At 33.6% G+C, this 8,913-nt stretch overlaps 1 pseudogene; it reads right to left on the minus strand.

The window, feature by feature from the left end:
* Window positions 1–7,916: 7,916 nt before the first annotated feature.
* On the minus strand, window positions 7,917–8,276 carry LOC101588007 (annotated as a pseudogene).
* Between the last annotated feature and the right edge of the window lie 637 nt (window positions 8,277–8,913).

An 8,913-nucleotide genomic window follows, 5' to 3' on the forward strand; every position in this document is an offset into this window, starting at 1 on the left:
CTTCTTGATCAGAAAATTTGGAGCACAACTGAGTTACATGTTGTTACAGTACAGATTCTCCTATGTCCCGAGTCTTCACTGACCTTGAAAGGCTAGGGCCAAAATGTTGGCTGATCTTGCAGCCCTTCCTTTTCTCCAATTTTGATCTGCTAACTTAGGTTGTTAACCCTCCAGAAGAGATGCTAATTATGAACCTGCAATATATGCAGTTCGGTTTACCCTATCTGTCTAAATATCAAACATTTTGGCATATCCTGGAATAGGTATTTTCCATCAAATGTTGATATGTTGAACTTTAAGTCCTTACAGAATCTGTTGATTTTTAAAAATTTTTATTTACTTTTTTTTTGTGGAACTGGAGATTGAACTCAGTCCCTTGCACTTGCTAGGCAAGTGCTTATTCTACTGGGCAATCTCCATGGCCCATTCATAATGATATTTCATATGTTAAGTCTTAGAGTGAAGCACAAGCTAGAAAAAGGAGGACAATGAAGCTATCTATCCCTTCACATTTATTTTAGTTTTCTAATTTTAATCTTCATTCATTGATACTAAGAATAATGGGAAAAAAGTCAAACTAACCAATGCCTATTCTAACATGTTCAAAGAAAAAATTCCTTTATAATTTTCAACTTTTTAAGTTGAAGGAACATGATTCATCAGAGTAAAGCATATAATTACAACTGTAGTCTGAAATCTCAAGTGTGTAATAAGAGAAGTGGCATATTTGAAATGATGTTTTATTGATTCTTCTCAATGAAATACTAGATTTCAGAATTAAAAAGCAATTTTCAGAACATACTACTTAGTATTTTATGATAGATTGTACTTTTAGACTCAATAGCATCACATTATAAACTCTGATAATTCTTCATTTAAGTTGCTTTTCAAATGCAACCTAAGAAATAAGTTCTTTGGAACAAGATTTTGGCTTTATAAAGCTTGTATTTTAAAGTTCTATATAAAAATAATCTGTAGTTACACATTCTTTATATATATGTTAGATTTGCTCATAAGTACACCAAAATATATGTAAAAGTGTGCTAAATATAACTTGTTAGTTAATATTCTCTAATGAAGGTTACACTTAACAAATTTAGCCTGTTGACTCTAAGACTGTAGTTGGTATTAACATTTTGCTAGAGATATAAAGCTATGTGAATTTTACTCTCCTGAGCTGGAAGTTAACTAAAGTCATTGTGCTTGTCCAAGAGAAGATGGTGAAGACAAAAAGGAGAGGAAGAAGAGCAGATATAGAATCCGAAAATATCTCCACTTTAATACATAAATACTTTTGGTAAAATAATGCTTTCTGGATAATTATTTCTACTAGCCATCTAAATTATAAAGAAATTTAGCAAATTGTGTTCAAATTTGTGTTGTTTTCCTATAAACTTCTGGGGTAAAGTGAGTCACTTTGAACCAGTGCACCCAAGAAACATCTCAGAATGAATGTCTCTTCAGTTTTCTATTTTTAATCCTATTTGGTCCTCCACTCAAACTTTGAGCACTCAGAGAAGGTTTCTCTGATGTTCTCCTATCTAAGGAAAGTTCCTTCCCAGAAAGAAGCAATTGCTCCTCCCCCTTCCCTATGAGTCTCATCAAATAATGAAGGAAGTTTAATAACCAAAAAAGAAACTGACAGTCAGCCCCATCCCAGATGGACTTCTTTCTGTGCTGCTGAGGACAGCTCTAAGAAATGACCCAAGAGTGTTTGGGTATAGATGACAGCCTTGATCCACAGTGAACTCCTGGCTCTCCCTTCCTGTAACTTGTCACTACCTTCACCAGAGTAGGGAGGAAATTTGTTCTCAGCCATTATCTGCCCTTTGGGCCCATTCATTTTTCCTAGAAATATATATATATATATATATATATATATATATATATATATATATATATATATATATCCTTTTTATTTTAAAGAGAATTAAAAAGTATAGAAAAGATACAGAATTTCAAAAACCAAGATGACAGGAACTCAATAATGGTTGTTATATTGCACATTGCTATTGTCAAAGTAGTTGCTCAGATTACCAGATAAGCATGTAAAATTGTTCAAAATAACAATTTTAAGCATGAATAGTTTTTAAGCAAAAAACCAATAAATGTTACTAGTACAATCATCTTAGCTATCCTGTTATATACACATATGTTTTCTTTCTTTCTTTCTTTTTCTTTCTTTCTTTCTTTCTTTCTTTCTTTCTTTCTTTCTTTCTTTCTTTCTTTCTTTCTTTCTTTTCCCTTATCCCAGTTATTCTTTACTTTTGGGCAGTTTCTTTTCCTTTTATAGTTTCTACTATGACTTTCAGATTTAATTACTCTTTCAGATTCTTGCACTAGGGAGACAATATGATGTTTCCACATGCAGGTCTGATTCATTTCACTTATGAATAAGGTCTCTAGTCACATCCATTTACTTACAAATATCTCAAATTAATCTTTCTTTATAGCTGAGTAATAACTTATTGTATAAAATTACTACATGTTTTCAATCTGTTCCTCAGTTGATGGGCATTTGGGTTGTTTCTAAGATTTAGCTATGACAAATTATATTGCTATAAACATGGGTGCATATATATCTCTGTGATATGATGTTTTACATTCTTCTGAAAGATGCACAGAAGGGGAATAGCTCAGTCAAATAGGACCTTTTATCCTACTTATTTTATATTATTTTTGAGATAGGGTTCACTTGTAGTTCAGGCTGGACTTATAATCATTTTGAACTCATGGTGATTCTTTTGCATCAGCCTCTGGATTACAGGCCTGCACCACCACACCTACCTTTTTAATCCTGGGTTTTTTTTTTTTTTTTATTAGAAATCTCTGTACTGATATTTATACTGGTTGCACCTGTCTACACTACTGCCAACAGTGGAAAAAGGTTTCTTTCCCCCATATCCCCTCCAGGATTTGTTACTGGTTGATTTCTTGATGATAGCTATTCTAGAATGAGATGGAATCTCAGTGTTGTTTTAATTTTCATCTCTTAGGGCCGGCCAAATAGCTCAGAGGATTAAAGTGCCTGCAAGCAGGTGCGGGGGCTAGAGGTTTGATCCCTGGGCCTGCTGTGCTGGCCCAGCCCAGGGGGTGTGCTGAGATGTCAATTGAGAGTGGGAGTGGTGGCACACATCTGTAATCCCAGCACTTGGGAGGCTGTAAACAGGAGAATCACTATGAGTCCAATTGAGCAATGAGATCCTAAACACCCTGTAGACTCTTTCCTAAAATACAAAAAAAAAAAAAAAAAAAAAAAAAATCTCTTGAATGACCAATTATGGTAAACACTTTTTCATATGTTCCTTTGCCATTGTATTTCTTCATTTTAGAATTATATATTCATCCCAGATACCCATTTTTGGATTGGGTTTTTTAATTTAGGGGATCTGATTTTTTTTCATTGCTTCGTATGTTCTAGATAGAAGTCCTTTGTGGGACATCTGGTTAAAACTTTATATCATTCTGCAGGTTGTCTCTTCACTGTTTCAATCGGTTTTTTTTCCTGTGCAAAAGCTTTTTAGTAGAATGAAATCCCAATTTTAGTTTAGTGCACGTTCATAGACATCAATCTGATTTTAGTCTTTAACATGTGGAAAGCCAGTTTTTCCAGCACCAATTCTTTCTTTCTTTCTACTTTTTTCCAGCACCATTTCTTAAAGAGGCAATCTTTCTTTCAATGAACATGTTTAGCTCCTTTGTAAAAGACAAGGTGCAACCATGGAGATAGGTCATTGGTTAAACCTATGCCTGACAAGTGCAAGGTCCTGAGTTTGATCCCGATGTATGTGTGTGTGGAGACAAGATGACTGAGTGTCAGCATCTTCTAATTTGCTACATTGATTAGTGGGTCCTTTTTTTTTTTTTTGACCAGTACCTTTTGTCTTTATCATAGTAGATTTGTAGTATAATTTCAAGTCAGGGATTGTTAGTGCCCTCTGCCTTACCTTTGTTGCCTAGAAATGTTTTTTTCTATTGTAGGACTCTTCTGTTTCCAAATTAATTTTCAGAATGTTTTCTCTAGTCTGTGAAGTATGCTAACAACATTTTGATTGAGATTGCGTTAAATCTGCAGAACAACTTTGGGAGAGCTATTTTTACTCTGTTCATTCTTTCTATCCATATGCAAGGTATTTATGATACGTGAGGACAATTCAAACTAGTTAATTTTTCTATATGTACAAAAAATCTAGGGATTATTTTCAACTGTAGGGGTAAAATGTGTAACTTATCTGACACAAAATTGCTAAAAATGTCCTTATGCATAAAAAACCTTTCATTTATTCATTGCTGACCTGTCTTTATAGTCAACATTATCTTTTCCTTAGGTTGCCAGATCTTTTCTTTAGGTTGATAGATAAATTTGGAGAAAGAACAAATAGTTTTAATCTATCTTTTGTTTTAGTGAAAAAACTTTCACTGAACTTTTCTCTCTCTTTTCCTTTTTGATTTTTAAAAAGAGAACACAAAGTAATTATAATAAAATCATGAGAAATGATACAGAATTTCATTAAACAAAATAATACGAATTCAACAATATTTGTTGTATTGCAGTGTTGTCTTAAAATTAATTCTTTAGATTACCAGAGATATGCATACAAAATTGAGAAAAAAGTTATGAGAAATTAAGAGAAAAAAAATAAGCATTAACTGCTCCTTTCCATACATTAGTAGAAATCAGCAGCCCAAGCTATCCTGTGTATGTATATAGATGTATCACTTTCCAGCCTGCCCTCTCTCTTGTCTCCTTCTCATCACCTCAGTATTTCCTTTCCTTGCACAGAATCTATTTTACCTTTAAGATTTTATTTACTCTTTCAGATTCTTATACTAGTGAGAAAATACAAAGTTTGCACATATGGTCTTGAATTTTTGAATGAAAATTCTGATGAATACAAAAGCGGTACAGTTCCAGAGTTAGAAATAATTAAAAGTTTTGTTAAAATTATTAATATTAAGAGTACAATATTATTACAACAAAGCCATACAGCCAGTTAAGATAAATTCTAAAATGTGGTACTTTCATTGCTATGATTTACAATATAATTTTAACTCCGAAAAAGACTTTGAGCTGAATTAAATAACTCTTCAATTTCTCATTTGAATGGAAAATCAGATCGATTATGGTTGATCTCTTTCTGGAAAAAAAATGTGTGCATGAGTATGTATTTATGTGTTTTGAGGGGTATTGATATGTTTTTATTCCTCTTTTCACACCTTTCTAGTTACCAGGAGAGGAAAATTCACTTTCTTTATTAGAAAGAATCATTTCACTCCTTCTTGTGGAATGGTGAGTTAGGATGATTTCATCTGTATTAGGAAACACTATCATAAAAGGTGGAATGTTTTCTTTATATAACCTAAACCACTGTTTGAAATTGGAAAGAAAATATAGCTGATAGAATTATGTATAGTTTTTAATAATAATTGAGTTTTTGGTCTTTAGTCTATTATGGTGCACAAATTTATGAATTATGCTTATTTGAAAATACAAAGTAAGTCTCCATTCTTATTCAATGCTAGCATGAATCACCACACTAAGGTTTTAATTTTAGAGGCAGGCCACATTTGGCACAATAAAGGCATTTTTGAAGTTAATCCTTTCCACATTATATAGTTGAAAGAGGAGGTTTAATGCAATAGTATTTTACTGGATGAAAGGCAGGTTATTTGTCAATAAACTGTGAGCATATTGAATTGTGCTCTTAATTCTCTACAAAAAGCTATTTGACTACTGACGGACTGAAGAAATGAGTAGAGTGGAAGTTTGAGAAAGTCATGGAAAATTAAGTAATATTAACAAGACAGAACACACCAAGAAATTCTTTAGTGAAACTGTTACTTAGTGATAATGCAGTAAAAACTAAAAAGGAGCGATGAAACTAAACACAGTATGAAGGCTTCCCCTAGTCTTATATGAGTATTAATAAAATATACATAGTATGAATTGTTTTGATTTCAATTTTATTTTTCTTAATTTAAGAAAAAAATCTTTATTTATTTGGTACAGATTCTCACTATACAGTCTGAACTTGTAGTGATCCTCCTGTCTCAGCCACCCCAGCATTGGGATCACAGACATGCACTACCACGCCTGATTTCAGAGGCCAATGCAGTGTGCCCAGAGTTCTGGGGCCAGTGATGCATCTGGTACTGGGGATCAAACCCGGGTTTTTACACTTACCAGGCAGCCGCTTAGACCACCGAGCTATTTCTCCAGCCTTGATTTCTTATTTTAGGCTTATCTGTTATGTACATCTCATTGGAGATACTCTGGATGGTAAGTAATAATTGTAATTATTTAAGAGGAGTCTGATTACATCTAGTAGGACAGGACTCCTAAATATTAGCACTTAGTTTTGCTTTTACCTGGAAAGTTTGCCTATACTGAGGCTGTGTTGATATGTAGGGTACTGGGTGTTGGTGTGAAGAGATGATCTCTTTACTTAATTGGTGCCTAGTGATAAGGAACTAGATCATTTAAAAAATTTGTATTAATTTATGACTCTAAGTGATCCTTCCATTTTCAGTCTCTCCAGCACTGGGATTACAGGTGTGCGCCACTACCACCCAGTCTCAGTGATGGTTCAGAATGCCAAGGGCGAGGCCCACATTGCATATGGTGCTGGGGTACCCAAGTTTTCTTCTTTAATATATATTTTGTTTTTATAAAATAACCTAATTCACTTTTGTAATTCAAATCATATGGAGAATACAAATATCAACAGCAACAACAAACCACCTGTGGCTTCCGTACTTACTAGTTGGAGGTAACATTTATATCCCTAAAAGGAAGATTCTTTTATTCTTGCCAAAATGGAACTGAATTCATATGTAGAACATGTACATAGCTCTATGACACATTAGGAAAAAATTGGGAATATTCAGACCTCAGAATTAAGTAACTGAATCACATGACAACAAAGTAATGATTTCATCCAGTAATGCTACCTGGAAAGAGTAAATCTGAAGGATTTATGAATAGAGAATATAAATATAAGCAAAGACACCAATAGGCAAGCAGGATATATGTGAGGCAAATGTACTATGGTCGTCTCATAAGTAGATCTGAGTAGGGCATGAGTATGCTGAAGGCTGTGATTATTTAGTTTTTGTCATGAGAAAAAGGATGAATGTATTATGCAGTATGGTTTGCCTATGCAACTGTGGAAAACAACATATATAAAGGTGAATCGTACATATAAGACTGAAGTTGAGCACTTTAATTAAAAGTGTGAAAAATCACAGATTATGTATTTCACTAACTTTCAAAGTAATTATTTTGGTATTTATTCAGTTAAGTAATTAAAAGCAAGAATTAAACTCCTTTACGGTAATGCACCAGTAACAAAAGGTCAATGGAGAAGCAGGCTTGTTTGACCTTATACTGTAGTCTCTTAGATTTTGACATAGGGTTTCCAAATAAGACTTAACTACTAACAATCAGTTAATGAGCAGTGATCAACTCTTAAAGCACTTTCCTGTATATCTGAAATAATTCAGTAAATCCTCACAATAACTGAAATTTACTTTTACAGTTGCATGGTTAGCAAGCATTAGGACTACAAAGGTAGGAAAGATTCTGATTCACAGCTATACTGCTATACTGCTAGTTACTCACAACTTCCAAGATTCATTCCTTAGTTCCTTTGATTCCCATGATTAGCCGTTAGCCTATATACATGAAGGGGTTATCCATATGGAACTCTGAAAATCATTAGCATTGTTACCCAATTATAGTTGTGGGAAAAACTTGTAAAAAAGTCCAGAATGACCAGAAAAACCATATTCCATTTAAGTATTTAATCTTACAGCATATTTAATAAATCAAACTTCTGCAATAAAATTTTTATTCCATATAAAAGTAATATGTTTCATTAGGATAAAGGAAATGGACATTCTTATCTTGAATCCCATTATTTCACATGATTGATACCACAGATAATTTCTATGAATGAGATTTCCTGACATTCTAATATTGTAGGAAGTTTCTGTAGTCTTTTCTTGCTAGGAATTCCAGTTTTTCAGAAATCTTCCTTTCTTTCAGGTATTCCATTTTACATTCTCCATAAAATGCTGGATCATTATAGCAAGCAATTAAGCATTCTTTCAATGCAGAATTTTCTTTCTGACACTACTACCATTAGGATTCCAGAGTCTTTGCAACATTTGGTAAAATCTTGAACTTGTTCAGAAGACCTCTCTCTGGTCTTTTCTCTCATTATTTTAGGAATCAGAACATCTTTTTCAACATGTTTGAGATGCTGGTCTGTGGGGTCGAGACCATCTTGGTGGGCAGGGAAGCTAGCCACCTGCAGCTGCCCCCAGTTTTTTTCAAAAAAAGAAATGAAATTTAAATTTATCAACATCATTTTTTCAGTACTAAAAATAATTTTCTGTATTATTGTTGGTGTGAATAGTGTCGATACTGTAACAGTATTTTCCAAGAACTGCTATGAGTAGGATATGTAGGGTATTATTGACTTTGGCTTAATGACTTAGATTGCTTTCTACAACAATTTGAAGTGGACTTGAGCCATTAAAAACAGTAAAAAAGTAAAGGAATTGTACACTTGAGTTAGGGAAAGTAGAGTAAAGGGCCAAAGGGAAGAGAAGAGGGAAGCAAAGGAAGTGGGAGGGGAGGAAGAAGTGCAATAGTTGGTGGGAAAATCTGGTTGGTTGTTCAACCCACATCCAATATCCAAGCTGAAATAACTTAGTGTCTTGCTAGACAGACCTAGGACATTTAGCCTAATTTGGGCTCTGGTGCCCTTCTAGTTCCCGGAGCTGAGGGAATTTGATTAGGATTTGACGAAAATAAATTGGTTGCAAACCTGTCTTACTGTTGGTTCCAATATTGTCTTGTTTGATGTCATGGGATTTTTTTACCTTGTGACTCTTTTATTTATTTAT

This window comes from Octodon degus, unplaced genomic scaffold (assembly GCF_000260255.1).
Source record: "Octodon degus isolate 3935 unplaced genomic scaffold, OctDeg1.0 scaffold00114, whole genome shotgun sequence".
Taxonomy (NCBI): domain Eukaryota; kingdom Metazoa; phylum Chordata; class Mammalia; order Rodentia; family Octodontidae; genus Octodon; species Octodon degus.